This window comes from Manis javanica, chromosome 9, assembly GCF_040802235.1.
Source record: "Manis javanica isolate MJ-LG chromosome 9, MJ_LKY, whole genome shotgun sequence".
Lineage (NCBI taxonomy): Eukaryota > Metazoa > Chordata > Mammalia > Pholidota > Manidae > Manis > Manis javanica.
In genome coordinates this window covers 29,527,763-29,548,583 of record NC_133164.1, presented here as the reverse complement: position 1 = coordinate 29,548,583, position 20,821 = coordinate 29,527,763, and the positions used below count along the sequence as shown (strand labels likewise).

The following is a 20,821-nucleotide window of genomic DNA, read 5'->3' as shown; positions in this document are numbered from 1 at the left end:
AAGTGCTCAAGACTTATTAATTACGAAGATAAGACTAATCTATAGCACAATATCTTTTTTCTTCAAAGAGCTTATTAATAAACAGATGAACCTCAGTAACAATACAAAAATTGATACAAATATAAGTATGAAAATAAGTGTCCTAAAATATTTTAAACCAAAAAAATAACTTGGTAAATTATTTTACAACTGATAGAGCTTAACTGCTTGATTCACTAGTAACCTTGTTATGACAATTACAGTAGGCACAGCAAGATTTAGATAAATACCAAAAGGAGGAAAAAGTCGTAAAAAAAAAAAGTTGGGGAAAAACACTAGGAAACATTTCAAGTAAACTGAAAACGCTGCCTAATGAGAAAAATTAACAATTTAAACTAGTCTCCAACCAAATACAGTATGGAAAATAAATATATTTGCTTTGGAAGTACTGCATGCCTTTAAAGGGAGGGTAGGTTTCCTTTCTAATTATGTTTTATTAATGATACTATTATGATCAGCTCAGCATTTTGACAAAAGATTAACTCGGTTATTTAATGTTGTAATTTCTATTTGGCTTTTAAAATTGCATCTTCAACCAATGGAAAGTGATGAGAAGGTATACAAATACACATGTCATGAAATAGTTCACTTACATTAAGGAAACACTAACCATTGCCTACAAACCCATGAGGTTTGTCCAGCCCCAGGTAACTTTTTTACCTATTGCTGTTTTTAAGGTGAGGCTCTCTGACAATATCAGCAAGAGACAAAACTGATTTCTAATCTGCTAAAACTTTATCTACAAGTACTTCAGCAATTCTTTGTATTTGGTTAAAAATGTAAGTTATTATTTTAAGGTAAATTTTGCACAGTAAAAAGAGGTGTAACTATCACTGGGTACATGTTCAAAATCAACTAAAATACAGGGATTTTAAATTCACAGAATTTTAAAACTAAAGGCATCTTTGCAGGGTCACTGGTCCCCACTAATTTGTTTACACCTGTGGAAACAAACTGTTGACACCCAAAAGTTAAATCAATACAAAGGAAACTAATGAGATTACGGAAAAGAGACTATCTGGGATCAAAGGAAGCAGAGTATCTCTGTGACTAACTCAACAGTCATACAAGTTGCTTGGTTTTTGAGTCTTGGGTTTGAGCCAAGACAGTTTCCTCTCAGACCAGACTTTAGTCTTAGATATTCCAGCCACTTTGTTCCAAATTCGTTTTTGGCTCAGCTCTTCTCTAACTGCTGCTTTCTTGGTGGACAATGAGTTAGCTCCAGCATCAGGAAGAGAAATCCCTAAAACCTTTCTATTAAATTCTCTTCTCCTATTCTGTCTCACTGCACAAGTTGCTAAATTCCTTCTCTGCCAAGATATGACTTGTGACTTTACGACCATTCCAAATTTGTGGAAGTGATCAGATATAAAATATATGAAGGAAACTTGTGGAGAAAAAAAAATCTGTGGAATCACGTGATTTGATTAAGAGAATGGAATGTCCTCAATAGCAGCTGAGTCGAGTGCTCAAAGGAAATAAGATAACAAGAAAGGGTAGGTGATAAGAATTTCAATGGAAAATGATAGACAAAGACAGTCCTTTTCAAATTCCCTTCCAAAAGAAAAATTATTGTAAAAGTGGATTAGTCCATAGCATGGCTACTAGAAAAGTACACAACATACAGTTAGGAGTCTTGAGTTCAAAGGCCCATTCCAATATCTCTTATTGTCTGTAGAAAGGTATCATATATCCTCTGGTTTTTCATCTGGAAAATGTAAAATGAGAATCATAATGTTTATTTCAGAGATAATCTGGGAAAATTAATTGTGCAAGTGTGCCTGACTCAGTGCTGGGACAGTGAAAGCATTCAATAATGTTTAACCAACACATAAGTTGGATTTGTACTATGTAAGGAGAAAGAAGAAGTGTGAAGCTGCTACTAAATAACAAAACATTGCCCTCATGAAATTTAATTTTTTTAGAGGGAATATATAAAGAAGTAAAATATAAAGAATTTTAGATAGTGAAAATTGCCAAAGGGAAAAATAATGTGGGAAAGGGAGAGAGAAAATTTGGAGGGAGTGGCAGAATAGTTAGAATTTTAGAAAAGGACACTATATAAAATATTTGAGTAAAAACGTGAAGTCAGCAAGGGGGTGAGCCACAAAGATATCTGGAGGAGGAACATTCTGGGGCAGACAGAACACCCAGTACGAAGACCACGAAGCTGAAATCTGCCTGGCGTGTTCAGAGAGCTTTGAGGGGCTAGGGTGGCTGGCTGGGAGTGAGCAGGAGAAGATTAAAGAGGCCATTGCGGGGAACAGGGGTCATCTAAATCACACAGGGCCTTTAAAGGACTTTGGCTTTTACTGCTGGTGAGACAGTAAGCTGCCGTAGGGTGCGGAGTTATGAGTTTAAAGGATCCTTTTGCCTGCTACATGGGGAATAGATGGCAAGGGTGACTGGGCAGGAGTCTAGCGTACCCATCCAGGGAGAGTCAGCGGTGCTTCATGCAAGAGCAACGGCAAGGGAAGTAGTAAGAAGCTGAAGGCTTCGGGATATAATTTCAAAGGCACAGTTAAGATGATTTTGTTCATGGATCTAATGTGGTATGTAAAAGAAAGGAAGCATGGATGAGCATTACAGATTTGGGCCAGAGGAACTAAAAGAATGGAGCTTCAGTTAATCAGGTTGGGGGAGGGTGTGGCTTAAGAGAGGGGCTTGGTTTTGAACATGTTAATTTTCAGAAACTTACAGACATCCAAGGGGAGATGTCAGTAGGCAGTTCAATATACCTGTCTAAAAGTCAGGGGAGAGGACAGGGCTGAGAAAGGAAAATTGGAAGGCATTAGTGTATACAAAGTATTTAAAGCCATGAAATAAGACAAGTCATCAGAAGAGTAAATATGGATGACAGAGTGAGAGAGAAATATAGAAAGCTAGGCAGGGAGAGAAATATGTCCAGGGACCAACCCCTGAGGTATACAATGATCACAGTTTGGGAGATGGGGAGATACGAGCAAAGGAAAATACAGCAAGAGCCAGGGCTAAAACCAGGCGAGAAGGGCATGCTGAAGCCAGGCAAGTTTCCGAGAAGGAAGGAGTAGTCAACATGAGGTCTTAGGTGACTATGACAAGAAAAGTTTTGCTGGAAACTTATAGCAAAATCCTTACTGGAGTGGGTTCCAAATTCCAGGAATGAAATCCAAAACCATAGGTACAGAGAACCTATTAGGGCAGTAGCTGGAGGTACAACTGAGTCAAAAGGCAGTTCTTTCACAGATGGAAGAAATGACAGCTTCCAGTGGTGAAGGGGAAACTGATGCTCTACACAAAGAGCATAGAATTGCTGGCAATGTCCTTAAGTAGACAACAGGGGGCAGAATCCAGTGCACACTGGAAGGGCTTGTACTGAAACAGGGGCATGCACAGTTCACCTCAAGGGAAAGGCAAAATATAAAGGCAGGAAGATGGAGTGGTGGGGTCTGAGAATTTCTCCTCTAACTACTTTAATTTCCCCAGTAAAACAGAAAGTCTGATAACTAGCTGGGAGGAGGATGGGGCAGATCAAAGAGTATCGTGCATGGAACATTTAATTTAATTCAACACTGACTATAGGCAAAGTTGTGAGTTGAAGTTATGTTTAGAAACCTCCAGCTACCCTTTCTGTACTACCCTACAACGCCTTCATGACAAATGTGCACTTAAGGTGTAACTTGAGAACTCAGGTATCAGGTGAAATTCAGAAATTCATCAATGATTAGAAGAAAGGCTTTGTAACCTGAAATGAAACCATGTAGGTAAACTGCTTTTTCTGCCTAGAATGAAGTTGAGGGCCATACTATATAAGCAATATTTACACAAGGAATACATTTTGGAGAAACTTTGTATGTACTATGGCTAAGAAATAAATAAAAAATACAGTTATCTACCTTACCAAAATAAGAAGAGCATAGTTTGGTTATAAAATATTCGTGTCACCTGTGAAAAATAATTTTATTTCTTTCATTGGATATGCAAATTTATATGAATATGACCAGAAAGGTGAAATAAGCAAAGTCATTAATACAAGAAAATCAAACTTATGTACATATAATCAGGAAAGTTAATCATCCATTTCTACCTGTAATAACATAGAATAGGGGCATCTAAGAAATACACCAGAAGAGTGTATTTTTGTTTATTTATTTATGCTGACACTAGGAGATTCACAGTTTCAAGTGCAGCATAGCCCTTTACCCAACCACCAAGTATTATCAGTGTGAATCTACCTACCTCCTGTTTATTCAACTGGATGCTTCCTAGTCATCAAATCAGTCCTTTTATTTGCTTCATGCTCACATTTTTTACACTATACAGTTCAAAATGGATAATCCTCAAGCCAGGCTAGGTAAGAGAAAAAGTGAGTGGACACCAATTACTAATAGGAGAAATGATAGAAGCCACATCACAACAGATCCCATGGAAATTAAAAGGATAACAAGGATACTATGAAAGACTCTATGCCCAGAATATGATATCCTAAAAGTAATAGACCAATTCCCTGAATGATAAAATCTGCTAAAACTCACGTAAGAAGAAATAGATGATCTGGATAGGTCCATATCAATTAAAGAAATTGAATCAATGATTAATAATCTTCCAAGTCAGAAAACACCAGTCTTAGATGGGTTAACAAAAGTATGTAAGGAGGAAATTATACTCATTCTACAATGTTTTTCAGAGGCACGTGACAGAGAAAATACCTCCTAACTCATTCTATGAGGCCAGGATTAACTTAATACTAAATCCAGATAAAGACATTACAAGAAAAAAAAATTACAAATGAATGTCTCTCATGAACAAAGATGCAAAAATTCTAAATATCTGAAAATCAAATCCAACAGTGCATAAAAAGAATTATACACCAAGACCATGTAAGATTTATCCCAGGTATGCAAGGCTGCTTCAACAATTGAAATTCAATCAATATAATCCATCACATCAACAGATTAAAAAATAAAAATCAGATGATCATATCAATAGATGCAGAAAAAGCATTTGATTAAAATCCCACACCTATTCACTATAAACACTCTTAGCAAACTAGGAAGAGAGGGGGAACTTCCTCAACTTGATAAAAAAAAAGAAAACCTATCTAGCTACAGAAAACCCCCAGCTGACAGACTTACTTAATGATGAGAAACTCAAAGCTTTCCCACTGAGATCAGGTAAGGCAAGGATGTCCCCCTCTCACCACTCCTTTTCAGTATCATTCTGGAAGTCTTTGGTAATGTAATAAATAGGGCAAGAAACAGAAACAAAAGGTATAAAGATCAGGAAGGAAGAAATAAAACTGTCTTTTTTCTCAGAAGAGATGACTATGTAGAAAATCTGAAAAAAAAATAAACACCTATAACTAATAAGTGATTATAGCAAAGTTGCAGAGTACAAGGTTAGTATACAAGTCAATGCTTTCCTACATGCCAGCAATGAACAAGTGTAATTTGAAATTAAAAACACAATACCATTTACATTAGCCCTGAAAAAGAAATACTTAGGTATAATCTAACAAAATATGTACAAGATCTATATGAGGAAAACTAGAGAACTCATATAAACATAATCAAAGAAAACCTGAACAAATGGATAGTCCATGTTCACGGAAAGGAAGACCCAATATCATCCAGAGGTTAGTTCTTCCCAAATTGATCTACAAAGTCAATGCGATCCCAATCAAAACTCAGCAAGTCATTTTATACATATTGACAAAGTGATTCTGAGGTTTATGTGGAAAAAAAATGACCAGAATAACCAACATAAAATTGAAATGGAAGAGCAAAGCTAGAGGACGGATGCTACCTAGTGTGAAGACTTATTACAAAGCTACAGTAATTAAGACAGCGTGGTGTTGATGGGAAGACTGTCTAGGCTGAGCGCAGAGAATTCAAGGCAGCAAAAACACTCCGTGTATTATAATGATGGACATGTGTCACTATCACGTTATCCAGACCCAAAGAATGTACAACAACAAGAGTGAACCCTAATAAGGTAAATTCTTTACTCTGGGTAATCCTGATGTATCAGTGCAGGTTCATCCTTGGTAACAAATACATAATTCTCGTAATCATTCTGATAATGGGGCAACCAATGTGTTTTGGTCAGAGGTATATGAGGGAATCTATGTGCCTTACTCTCAACTTTGATGTGAACCCTAAATTGGTCTAAAATAAAAGTTACCATTCAATACCATTTGTATTTACTCCAAGAAACACTAGAGGGAGCTCTCCTACATGAACTAGTTTACCTAAGAGAAATATAAAATAAAAAAGTTTTTATAATACTGAAAAAAAGCCACTGTTTGTAAAATATTATTACTACTGCTCCCACTTCAGACTTACAAAAGTAACCACTGGAATTTTAACTGATTAGACAAGTTCAGCAATAAAATTAGTAAGTTAATAAAAGACTGAAATTTTTTTAAGTATATTAAAACCAGCACTTGAGTAACATTTCATCTCTTAGATATTTTCAACAGGATATAATAAACATAATACAGAAGATATGTCTTGGTCTTTTATTGTGATATATAAAAGTTGAAAGTCATCTAAACAAAATGCTAAAAGTTGGCACAAATAATTTTAACTTTTGAAATGTCTGAACTCATGAAGGGAGAATTTCTGAGCAAGGCTTAATTGTGAAATGGAATGGGCCTTGGGAAAAGAGGCAAGGGAGTGAAGGCTAAGCCCAGAGGGACCTGAACATGCCCAGCTCTGGCTGAGATCAGTAGATAAAGCTGTAATATTATCAGGAAGCAAAAAACACCATGGATTTCTCAGAAACCTATTTTCGTCCCAGCCTTCTGTATTACTTCAGATATTTTATACCACCACAACAGTTTTTTCACCTTGCAAATGAAAATAACTCAGCATTCTTAAACTTTTATTCAGAAACATCAGTTACTTGTACACATTGCCATTAACCACTAAATACCTCTCTCATTTTCAAAGAAGAAAAGTCTTAACTGCCTGCTGCCCAAGGATAAAAAGGAAAACATACATTCACCCTTCTCCAAAGTTAGGCTGGAAGGAAGGCAATAGTGAGTAACTAGACACCTAATCTCTGACCTGGACTTGCCCGTTCCATGGGTGAAGGAAAAGCAGTCCCCACAGAGTAACTATTCACATTGGAGCTCTACACTGCACAATTTCTAACCCTCATGGTAGAATTTAAACTCCTACAAACAACCTGAATCACAATGGAGTGAACCTGATACACGTGTTCCCTCGTGAAACGAAACATTAATGGTTTGTGACTGACTATGGTGAGCATCACACAGAAAAGTTTGTGATCAGAAAAGACTTTTTTCAGAGCTGATACTGGCTGTTTAAAGATAGTCTTCTTTGTTCATTAAATATGAAAGACTCCCTTCTTCCCCTTCTATTGTGTGGTCTGTCTGGCTAAATGACACCAAGGGGAAGCGTATAATGATTAACATGAATCAGACAACCCCATTATCCTGTCATCTTTGATTGTAGAAAATAGTAAAAAGCTTGAGCCTTTCAGTGTTTTGGAGAAAAAACATATTCCTTCTATGCACCTCACTGACATATGACTTGAAACCAGATTAATAAATGTAGTACTTCTACAGCAATAAACATCTGTCTTTGAAGTCTCTGAAATGTCACCCTATTGCTTAAAAGCCATCTGGAAGAGTGCACAGTCATGCCTCACCCTTGCCAGCATAAACCAGCCCCTATCTACACTTGGATGTGGGCTGCAGAGAGATCTCTACATGCCAAGAGAACTCAATCACATAACACCACGGCCTTTTAAATCATTGATCTTGCATGATTTGTTAAGATTTCAAGGTAACTTTGGTAACTCAGTATACAAAAGCTTCCCCATAAAAAAGTATTTTTACTGATCAAATTTCATATATGTCACACAGTTAACTGCCATATTTACTTTCCTTGAAGGAAAACCTTTAGAATTTTAAATGGAATGAGCAGCTTTGAAATATTTTTCATAATAGCCTTAATTTTCTAATACCCCAGAAGTTTCCTTCTACCTATTAAAAGGATTAATATATACAGCAATGCTTCAATGTTGACATTACAATCAACATGACTGAAGATAAAAGCAATAAGGAAATCTGTCCAATGGCTACTAACAGTTAGTCTGTATAATGTGATAATGTGGCCAGAATTCATTTTAATCAGTATTTCCAAACAAGGGATCTGTCCAAGCTGTACGTGCCTTGTCAAAATTCACAACTTCCAAGTCAGAAAGCAAACTATCAGCCTGTGTTTTTTCATACATGGACTGCTTTCAAGAAAGAATAAGATGATTCTCATCATTTATCATTTATGAACAACTACAAGCTGAAACAGGCACTGTTTTATCTAAACAGCACCTACCCTAATTTAGAACAAATGGGTCTGGTGAATGCTGCCAATCCTTGAACCCTCCCCCTGGCCCAATGCAAAGCCAGGATGCGGGGCATGTAATCCAAGCTGGACCAGTGACAGATGGAGGGATGGATATGTAATCCTAGCCAGGCCAATCTGAGTGGCTCCTGAGTATTTTTCAGATGAGATGCAGCTGTTTTCCACGGGCAGTATCAAGAGGTTGAAGAAATTAGACTGTTACACAGATGGACATACTACCCCTTTACCGGAGAAAACCATTCTACAACAGCAAAAAATGAAACCTACAGGAAAAGATCATTAAAACCAAGATATGCAAAGGTACGGGTGGGGTTGGGTCCTTGGTTGTAGACATCCTCTGAAGTGTGGTTAATGAGCTCTGGGTTCCTCCAGTTCTCGCGGCTACTCTGGATCCTTTCATATGGGGGCTAGTTTTCATCTTTGCCTCAGAGTCCTAACTAGCATGCAAGTCTATGAGGATCTCTGGATTGGAATTTATCTGCTCTGACTGAAACCCAAAATAGCAGTTGGTTACAAAGAACAGAGGTTTATTTCCCTTTCTCATTGAAGAGGTCCAGGTGGCAGTGCAGGCCTGTTTCGGTACTCTATCATGCCACTAAATATTAAAGACTCAGGATCTTTCTGTCCTCTGGTTCTTAATGTTGGGGGCCTTGACCTCGTGGTCCGAAAAATTTTCAACTCTATTCCAGGTAGCAAGACATGAAAAATGAATAAATAAGGAGAAAAGGAAAGCACGCACACACACACACACACACAAACACAAAATCTACTCGTGTCACACTGGCCAGCAGCAAGAGAAGCTAAGGAATATATTCCCAGGAGTCATTCTGACTACGGATGGCCACATAATTAGTGAAGAAGGGAGGAGAGACATCTGGAGCAACTTGCAACTGCTGTCATAATGGCCAATGATCCGTGAAAGAAAAGGCATTGGTCAGAGCTCTGCGACAAAGAAAAACGAGGGACAGATAGAAGTCAAAGTATTTAAGTCTTGTAATTGTTCTAAAAAGAAAGGACTCATGTCAAAGCTGCAGAAATATGTTAATTAGGGTAAGACTGGACTAAGTGTTCCAAAACCTTACCAGACCAAAGAAGCAGAAAACCTTTAGACCAGCCCTCAATACCAGTAATGGGAGTATAGCTTCTCATTCAAATACAATGGTAATACCTCTAAGCTACATCTTCAGTCATCACTGAAATTTATAAATACTTTTCCCACATACAGCCACGTCGGTCTGGTTGTCTTAAAGTAAAATTTTTTATTTCTATAGAGATGGTGATGAGGCAGCAAACCAAAAATACCTACCTAAAACTTATTTCAACCCATACTATACCCCTGCACATACTATCTGGTGCAGTCACAAAGCAAGGAGACTAATTAATAAATATAATTAATATTAATTAAATTCTTGATTATATTTAATCCTGGGAAATACAGAGTCAGTTCATTACAGTATGGCAAACACAGAGAACACAATCACTTTTTAAACCAGCATTTATCTTATTACAAGAATTTACTGAGCAGCTCAGAGTTAACTGCAGTTGTCTGGAACTTTTCATTTTAATCATTTGGGATATGTATTATATACATGTCTGTTTTCATAAACAGTATAAACAAGGCATAATATCAAAGATTCTGGGTGATTTAAAGTGTGAACATCACACCTTCAATGTAACACAGTAGGGTCCTCCTGCTCCTAGACAACTGCTAAATAAATTATCAAAAACAACTTGCCTGCTGGAGAACCTTCAACTTCAAAAAGAGTGAGGCAATTAAATGTCCAACATGCCCAATGCTGTCTCTGTGAAACACATGGTTTCATGAGAGCAGTAACCCTACAAGAATAACTGTTACAGTATCTGCTTACTTTTGCAGACTTTTTCTCCAACACTACAGAAGGAGAGGTCTCACAAGAAAGTTACTTTCTGATGTTTTACTAAGACCATGTTTGGCTCTAGAAGAAAGTGTTTCAGGAATTTTCTTTCATATGCTTTCACAATGGTCCTGAAAGCCAATGGGAACAATTAGGCCAGTTGCTACAAACATGTGATGCAAATAACACTATCCCATGGGCACCACAACTGTATTCTCAAACACGAAAGAGCAGTCTTATTTGCCTATTATTCAAGTATGATTTCACTGATAAAGACCAGTTAGAAATTACAAGATTTTGAACCACAAAACTATTTTAATTGTATTGTATTATAGTAAAAATTAATATATCAATAGAATTCACTTGGGAACTTGCTACAATGAATACATAAAAGTAGCATGCAGTTGCGTATTAATGACATGCAAAATGTACTTCTAAGTAATACAAAACATTTAAAGCCTCAGGTTTCTTTTTTGAAATATAAAACTCTTATGATTTGGGTTTTCATATTTTAAAAGTGTCAAAGACATAAATTACAACTATCAGTAAATTAAAGAGAGAAATATTAGTACTATGGTTCTATCTGGCATTTTGTTAGTGAAAAATCCATCACCATGATTTTCATTTATCTTTCATTCAACTTTAGTTTCTATTTTCCACATAATCCAACTTGTATAATAAGCATTCCTCAATCTATTTTTAGTTTTTATTTTACTAAAAGTTGGTTAAAATTACTAAAAATCCTTCAAGTGAATACTATATCTATACTAATGATTGACAACTGTTTTCAAATAATCAGTATATGAGAAATATTATAAAAATCACCTGCCCACATTTATGTTGCTTCTCCTCAGTCCCCAGACTTTCATAAAACTCCCTAATTAGGAAAAGGAAACACATAAACAAAAACAAACAAAACCATTGAACTAATTACCTGAACCATGAGAGAAAACATTAAATGGTAAAAAAGATGTATCCTGGTGATATGTGACACAGCTAGAAATTAAGGATGACAATGTAATTTTTCCTGTTATTAACTTAAAAATAGAAACAAAATCAAACAAAAGCAAAAAAGACAAACCAGAAACCGAGATCTCCTTCAGGGCAGGAGTTAACATAATGATGAAAGAAAAAGGTGATCAGAGTAGCAATAGTTGCTTAAGAATGAGAACCTGTGCCAGGACTTTTACATTCATTAAATCTAATTCTCACAACTTTCCAAGATAATTAATTATTAATTATCTGGGCTTTATGAATTCCATACTTGAAAGTAAGTTGGACTGTCTTTTTAATTTTTCTGTAAATCTAAACCTGATCTCAAAACCTAAAGTAAACTAAAAAATAATAAATTAGAAATCTGATGCTCAGGAATGCCAGAAGTATCCTAATTTTTAACCTTAGAATATTCAGATAAATAAATGTAGCTTTAGGGAATAAAAGCCTTTGTAATACATTTTAGATACAATTTCTACAGTACTTTTCAAAGCTTCATATTTAAATTTCTGTAAAATTTTCAAGATTTCCTATATGGCAGCCTTACTATTATTGATGCTGATAGGGTAACCTTTGTCTTTAATGGGACTTAGCTTCTACTTTACGGACAAAACAAATTAATTAAAGTTGTAAGCGTAGTTTTTAAAAAGCATATATAAACACCTCAATCATACAACATCATAACTGAATTCAACATCAGAAACTTTCACAAATATCCCGTAAGTAAACAAAAATGAGAACAGAGAAGCTAAATGACTTGCTCACAAAGCTAAATTACCTGATTTACACATATGTGACATTTTATACACAAATACAGACCAAGATTTTCAGCATACATGTATTTAAAGAAGGTAAACCTCCAAGGTTAGATGAAATAAACTTTTCAATGACAAATATTACTATGAATAAGTTTACATTCATTTCTGTAACTATCCATTTAAAGTCTGCCAACCTCACTAAATTTTAAGGAGGATGACAGCAGGAAGAAGTCTGTCTGGTTCATCACTATACACTCAATGTCTGCCACAATGCCTCACATGAGTTAAGTACTCAATAAATATTTGATGACTGAATGAATGGTTTCAAATTCAACAGCCTCTCATGTAATATAGTATCTCATATAACAAAATGACTATTTAACTTCCATCTATTACAAACATAGAATCTACTAAGATGTTGACTAAAAAGTAAACACAGAAGGTATTTCAGGAGGATGAGAAAAAAGATGACAGAGTAGGAAGGCAAGGTGGAAACCTCCTCCCACACACACAACAAGGAAGCAAGTACAGCAAATACAACTAACCCTGAAAATGACCTGAAGGTGACAAAACAGATCATCTACACCTGGTGTAGAAGAGAAGACCACACAGAGAAGGTAAAATGGCAGAAGTGTGAATGAGTGGTACCCAAGCCTTTTCCCAATCCAGCCCAAAGGAGGAGGGAGAGATAGAAAAGAGGGGAAGGGATAAATGCGCAAGAACTCTGCATACCTGGCCCTGGAAGATCTGCTCTGGGAACTTGAGTCCACACTGTTTGGGGTTTGGTGATTAACGGGGCTGGACAACAGGGAGAGTTGGAGCACTCTGGAAGGCTGAGACTCCTGCTGCATGCGGAGGACAGGTATGCCCTAGTGGTCCCACTGAGACCCAACACAGAGGTGGCAGTTTGAAAGATTACCAGCAGTGGAATTGTGCCAGAGGGGCAAGGATTGGACAGAGCTCCCTCCATAGGAGAAAGGGTAGGTCGACAATGCATTTCCAGCCCTCAATCAGCCCAGCTGGTCAGGTGCTCACAGAAGGCCCAAACTCTATCCCCCTCACTGGCAGCTTAGCCCAGAGGTACTTCTCTGCACACCTGCCTGCCCACCTGCCTGACCCAGTTGGTCCAACAGCATCAGACTTTCCTGCCTGGTAGGTGGAGAGAGACACTGCTGCCTGTCAGGCAGACGGAGGCTTTCCCAGCTTTCTTGGCCCTCTCTCAGCCCAAATAAGCAGGCAACTGCTGGAGCTGGCTCCCAGCACCCCTTCCTCCTCACCAACAGCCCAGCCCACCCCTCAGCCCAGAAGCGCCACCACTGTAGCAGGGCAGAAAGAAGGTGGCCCCATCCACAATGATCCCAGCACAAGCACCACTACTCTGCTCTCATGGGCCTCTGCTGACAGAGATCAGCCACTGCTGGCAGACAGGCTGAAAGGTTAGCCCACCAACAGCAATGGGGGCTCAACCACAAAGGAGAACCAGGCATTAGAGAGTAAAGACTCTTGAGCTTCTGGGCACCAAAGATGCCTTCTTCATAAAGCCATTACTGTCTACACCAGGAAGCACAGCAGATCCATCTAATACAAAAGAACAAACACAGAAATTCTGAAAAAATGAAATGCAGAGGAATATGTTCCAAACTAAAGGGTAAGACACCAAAAAGAGGGCTAAATGAAGAGGAGATCAGCAATCTTCTGGATGAAGATTTCAAAGTAACCATCACATATATGCTTACTGATCTGCAGAAAAGTATAGACACCGTCAGGGAGGACTTCAATAAAGAGATACGAGAGTTGAAAAAAAGCCACTCAGAGCTGAGGAATACAGTAATTGAAATGAAAAATACAATGGAGGGAATGAATAACCAATTGTTGCAAGTAGAGAATACAATCAATGAGATGGAAATTAAGAGACTAGAAACACAACAAAGATGAGGAATACAGGGAAAAAATAATCTCTAGAAATGAGAGTATGGTAGGAGAGCTGTGTGACAACTCCAAATGAAACAATATTCTCATAACAGGGGTACCAGAAGGAGAAGAGAGAGACAAAGGAGTAAAAAGTCTCTTTGAAGAAATAATTGCTGAAAATTTCCCCGATCTGGGCAAGGACATGGACACCCAGATCCTAAAGCACAGAGAGCCCCTAACAAATGCAACCCCAGGAAGACAACAACAAGACACATAATTAAAATGACAAAGATTACTGATAAGAGAGGGTATTGAAAGCAGCTAGAGACTGACAAAAAAATTTCTTAAAAGGTAAACCCCATCAGGCTATCAGTAGACTTCTCAGCAGAAATTTTACAGGCCAGAAGGGAGTGGTATAAAAGAGTTAATGTTTTGAAATAAAAAGACCTTCAACCAAGAATCCTCTACCCAGCAAGGATATTATTAAAGATTGAAGGAGAGATTAAAAGTTTCTGAGATAAACAAAGCCTGAAGGAATTCACCACCATGAAACTGCCCTTACAGGAAAATGTTAAAGGAATTTCTGTAGATGGAAATGTTCTTAAGCCTAAATATTTTTCATCAGTGAAAATAAACCAAGAGTAAAGATAGCAGACTAATTACTTACCAAGCAAGTATGAAGTTAAAATAAAACAAAAGTAGTAAAACCAACTATATACAAAATCAATCAAGGGATACACACACACAAAAATTGCACATTATGACACCTAGTATATAAAGTGTGGAGACGGAAGAATAAAAAGAAGTACTTTTAGATTGTGTTTGAAATAAAGTGACTATCAATTTAATAAAACTGTTATATATTTAGGAAACTATCCATGAACACTATGACAACTACAAACCTAAAGCCTATAATAGATATACAAAAAATTAAAAATAATAAATCCAATCACAACACTAAAGGAAACCATCAAATAACAAGAGAAGAGTAAGAGAGGAAGAAAGGAAGAGAGAGGAACTTGGAAACAATTAATAAATGGCAATAAGTACACAGCTATCAGTAACTATCTTCAATATAAATGGACTGAATGTACCAATCAAAAGACATAGGGTGGCAGAATGGATAAAGAAACAAGACCCATGTATATGCTGCCTATAAGAGACATGTTTCAGAGCTAAAGACATATATAGACTGAAAGTGAAGGGATGGAAAAAGATATTTCATGCAAATAATGAGAAAAAAGCAGGAGTAACAGTATTTATATTATCCAAAATAGACTTCAAAACAAAGAAAATAACAGGAGACAAAGAAGAAAATTACATAAAGATAAAGGAATCAGTCCAACAAGAGGATTTAACAATTACAAATATCTATGCATCAAACAAAGGAGCACCTAAATATGTAAAACAAATACAAGAGAACTAAAGGGACAAATAGACTGCAACTCTTTTATTATTAGGGAACTTTAACACAACACTTACATCAATGGACAAATCAAAAAGACAGAAAACTAATAAGAAAACAGAGGCACTGAACAACACACTAGATCAGATGAACTCAACAGATATATACAGAACATTCCACCCAAAAGCACAGGACACACATTTTCTCAAGTGCACGTGGAACATTCCCAGAACAGATAACAAGGTAGGCCACAAAAAGAACCTCAATAAATTCAAGAAGATTGAAATTGTATCAAGCAACTTCCCAGAAATAAACTCCATGAAGAAAACAAAAACACCCACAAACATGGAGGTTAAATGGTATGTTTCTAAATAACCAATGGATCAATGAACAAATCAAAGTAGAAATCAAGCAATACATGGAGACAAATTAAAAGAGTTCAAAATTTCTGGGACGCCATAAAAGCAGTTCTAAGAATGAAGTAAGTACATAGCAATACAGGCCTACCTCAAGAAATGAGAATAATCCCAAATAAACTCTAAACTTACAACTAAAGAAATTAGAAATTAGAAAATGAATAACAAATGAAACCTAAAGTTAGTAGGAGGCACATAATAGAGATCAGAGCAGAAATTAATAAAATAGAGAAGAATAAAACAATAGAAAAAAGTCAACAAATCCAAAAGAACATGAACAAAACAGACAAACCTGGAGCCAGACTTATCAAGAAAAAAGAGAGGATACAAACCAGAAATGAAACAAAATCAGAAATAAAAAAGGAATAGCTACAACTGACACCACAGAAATACAAAGAATTATTACAGAATTAGATGAAAAATTATATGCCAATTAACTGGACAACCTAGAAAAAATGGACAAATTCTAGAAAAGTAAAACCTTCTAAGAACTGACCCATGAAGAAGCTGACAATCTGAACAGACTGATTACTAGTAACAAAATTGAACTGGTAATCCAAAAACTCCCAACAAAAGTCAGGACCATATGTCTTCAAAGCTGAATTCTAGCAAACAGTTAAAGAAGAGCTAATACCCAACCTTCTTAAAGTATTCCAAAAACTAGAAGAGGAGGGAATACTTCCAAACTTATTCTATGAGGCCAGCATCACTCTAATACCAAAAGCAGACAAAGATACTACAAAAAAAGAAAATTAATGACCAATATCCATGATGAACATAGATGCAAAATCCTCACCAAAATATTATCAAACTGAATTCAGAAATACATCAAAAGGATCATTCACCACCACCAAGTGGTATTTATTCCAGGGATGTAAGGGTGGAATAATATTAATAAATTAATCGAGGTGATACACCACCTTAACAAAAAGAAGGATAAAAAAACAATATGATCATCCCAATAGATGCTAAGAAAGCACTGGACAAAATTCAACATCCATTCATGACAAAAACTCTCAACAAAAGGGCAATAGAGGGAATATATCTCAACATAATAAAGGTCATATATGACAAACCTACAGCTAACATCATACTCAATGGTGAAAATCTGAAAGTTTTTCTTCTAAATCAGGAACAAAACAAGGATGTCTATTCTCATCACTTTTATTCAACATAGTACTGGAAGTCCTAGCCAGGGCAATCAGACAAGACAAAGAGATAAATAAAAGGCATCCAAATTGGTAAGGAAGAAGTAAAACTCTCACTATTTGCAGATGGCACAATACTATATATAGAAAACCCTAGAGACTTTACCAAAAAACTATCAGAACTAATAACTGGATTCAGCAAAGTTGCAGGATATAAAATTAATATACAGATATCTGTTGTATCCCAATATACCAACAATGAACTAGCAGAGAGAAATCAGAAAACAATTCCATTTAAAACAGCATCAAAAAGAATAAAATACCTAGGAATAAAACTAACCAAGGAGGTCAAAGACTTGTACTCTAAAAACTGTAAGACACTGATGAAAGAAATTAAAGAACAAACCAATAAATGGAAATACAGCCCAGGCTCATGGATAGGAAGAATTAATATCACCAAAATGTCCATCCTGCCCAAATCAATTTACAGATTCAGAGCAATCCTTATCAAAATACAAGCAGCATTTTTCAATAAACTAAAGAATCCTAAAATTCATATGGAACCACCAAATACCTCAAATAGCCAAAGCAATCCTAAGAAAGAAGAACAAAGCTGGGGAGATTATGTTCTCTGACTTCTGGCTATACTACAAAGCTATAGTAATCAAAACAGTATGGTAGTAGCACAAGAACAGACCCACAGATCAATGAAACAGAATAGAGAGCCCAGATATAAACCCATGAATACATGGTCACTTACAATATGATAAAGGAGTCAGAATATACAGTGGGGGAAAGACAGTCTGTTCATCAACTGGTGCTGGGAAAACTTGACAGCTGCATGCAAGAGAATGAAACTGAATTATTGTCTAACTCCATACACAAAAGTAAACTCAAATGGATCAAAGATTTCCTGACACTGGAGAGGTTAGTCAGGCAGACATTGCTACAATTTATATAAAAATTAATAATAAGAACAACTCTATGAGGCAAACACTATTATTATTCTCATTTTACAGATGAGTGAATTGAGACACAGAGAGATAAAGTACTTTTTTCAAACCATATAGCTAGTAAATACCAGCTGAGAACAGGATTTTAAATTTTAATTAATTTAATTAAATTATATGTAGATTTTAAAATAAAGGCCCTGTTCGGTTACTGGAAAATTTAAAAACACTAATGCAACAAATCGTGTAGCTGAATCCTCTTTTTCCACTGTTACATTTTATGAACTCTAAATACAGATCAAGTATTTCCAATGAAAATTAAGCTTCTGAAGTGAGATGCACTGCCAGTATACTATACATAGCAAATTTCAAGGACTTAGAACAAAAATAATATATCTCATTAATAATTTTTATAGTGATTACATGTGGAAATTACAATATTTTGAACATGCTTGTTTAAACAAACATACTATTAATTTCACTTGTTTTTTACTTTTATTGTGGTTACTAGATCTTTTAAAATTACATATATGGTTCACATTATATTTCACTGAGAATTCTATTCTCTATATATCCCTCAAGTTGAAGTTAAATGATATGAACTCTATTAAAAGCCTATTCTGAATTCTTTAAGTGGAAATGGTCTCCTTCTCACCCATGGTATATAGTAGGTACTCAACAAATATTTAATGAGTAAACTGCTAAAACACTTTGTTTTTATTTCATAGTGCTTATTATATTCAGATTTGTACATAATTCATCTTCTTGCTTTATGTTTCCTACAAGATTCTAAATTCTTTGCTTAATACTCTCTCTTTTCTCATTATATATTTCCTGGATACACAGTCTGTCAGCTTCCCTGAACTATTTATTCTTTATTATCCACTACTCTGCAGCTCATAACGCATTTCTAAATTTATCTCCAGTGAGCTAACATACTCCTTTCTGGACAGCCCTGCAGCCCTGTATCAAATCAGCCTGACAGCAACTTTCCAGGCTCTCTAACACTCTACTCCAACTTGGCAATATTAAAAGGTGAAGGAAAAAAAAATAGCAAAAAATAGATGCTACTGCAAAAGATAAGAATGAGCCCAAAGATTCAAAAACTCCATTACAATAAAATATTTCTTTGTATAGATACCAGTTAAATGGTTTTCTTATGATCAATCTGTAAGTTCATAGGCTGATTAAGAAAAAGAATTTGGGAAAGAATATTCCTTCAACATTTCTGAAATAAACAAACAAAAATAATCCTTAAATTAAAACACACATACATACACACACAAAACTCCAGTTATGGTTCATTCAAAGAGCCTAAGAAAAATATCTTTCAGAAATCTCCTTAATTTAATATATTAAATATTTCTAAAAATTTTGGTGGTATATAAATATTGGATAAACACATATGCTCTCTTTCAGGCTAGTGAATAGAATGTGAAGAATATAAAAACATCATTAACAAATCTTCCATGTAAACTGCCTCTAGGGCATATCAGCAGATGATAAGATGTCCTCAGAGAATCAGAACCCAGAACAAATGTGAACAAAGTCACACCACTCTTCAGCCTGGGAGACCCTTTGGCCCAGTGTTTCCCCTGGCTAACACAGTTCTCTTCAGGGAAATTTCCCTCCAGACCCTTTCCCAGCCAGCCGGTGCTGACCCAAGAATCCAACAGCAGCAATACACCCCTCCAAATTGCCTAGAGCACCCAGTACTTCTCTCTCCAAAAAGCAGTAGACGCACTGTATTTAGTCACCCTCTGGCATCTGTCTCTCCCACAGACGTGCCTCATGCCTTTTATTCTGTCCCTACCGCAAGACCGAGCCCCTATGGCTCACACTCAATATATGCTTGCAAAGTGAATGAGCAAATGAATAAGCAAACAAATAATGAAAAAGAAAATGATAGCTCTGCTCACCTCCCTAGATCAGAACACTAAATAGGTTTTTGCCTGAAACCAGAGTGTTTTCTTTGGGGAAAATAGTACTAAACCAATTATGAATGCCACCTGGAAAGTAGGTGCCTGCTCAAAAAAGAAAAGCTTGTAAGAGCCTTTGCGTAACCATCGCTAAGGTAAAGACATAAACAATCTGGACGTGAATACTAGGGAAAGTCAGCTCTTTGTAAGTAACTTTAATGTGGACTTGCTTGGTGAATTTTCTAGTTAATAACAGCTAGCATTTACTGAGTACTGCTGATGTGCCAGGCACTGTTCTAAATGCTTTACATTTTTATCTCCTTTAATCCTCAGAACCATCCTCTGAGGTAATTCTATTATCATCCTCATTTTACTGATAAGAAACTGCCTAGATTCTACAGATTTACTTAACCCGCTCACTAAATCATGTTAAATAACCAAACCAAGAAAATGAAGATGATAATCTGCAATCTTGAGAGAAGGATGAGATCAAAGATCATGTGATTGATTATACCAGAAACTAGACATCAAACACTGGGCTTCTGTGAGTGTTTGCTTATTATTAACTGTGTACACCACAAGGCCACCATGACCTGCTAGGATCTTGAGCAATTTACAGTATTTGTATAAACATCAAGAGCATAGTTCTATTTTACAAGGCTTATTCATAAATACTGGACAGAAACAAAAAGATTAGCAAAGTCATGAATGTACAGCTGCATTATCAAATATTTAGATATCAGTACCTTCTTGATCAACGTACCAAATCATGAGGTGCTAAAGTTTTCAGCAACAAATTTGGACCACAAATCATATAATTATTTAACATCTCTAAGAAAGAATGCACTACAATAGCTTTTATGAACACAGTATACACTTTTTATATGGTTTCATGTTTGTATAAAAGTGGCTTATCTATAGAATAATAAAATGTGGCCAATTATAGCTAAATATAATCCCTAAGATAAGCTGTAAGAAAATGTATGAAACCATAGATTTTTCAACAAATATTTATTGAACAAATATTTGTTGAATT

At 36.0% G+C, this 20,821-nt stretch overlaps 1 protein-coding gene across 5 annotated transcripts in view; it reads right to left on the bottom strand.

The window, feature by feature from the left end:
- TBC1D4 (TBC1 domain family member 4) overlaps positions 1-20,821 on the bottom strand; it is a 192,041-nt gene that overhangs the window by 83,598 nt on the left and 87,622 nt on the right. The window contains exon 1 of one of the 5 annotated variants that reach the window (XM_073212498.1): positions 1,665-1,746. The exons of the other annotated variants lie outside the window; for them this stretch is intronic. The gene's annotated coding sequence lies outside the window, so the exon portion shown is untranslated. Of the gene's footprint in view, positions 1-1,664; positions 1,747-20,821 lie in introns of those variants that run through there. 5 annotated transcript variants of the gene reach the window in all.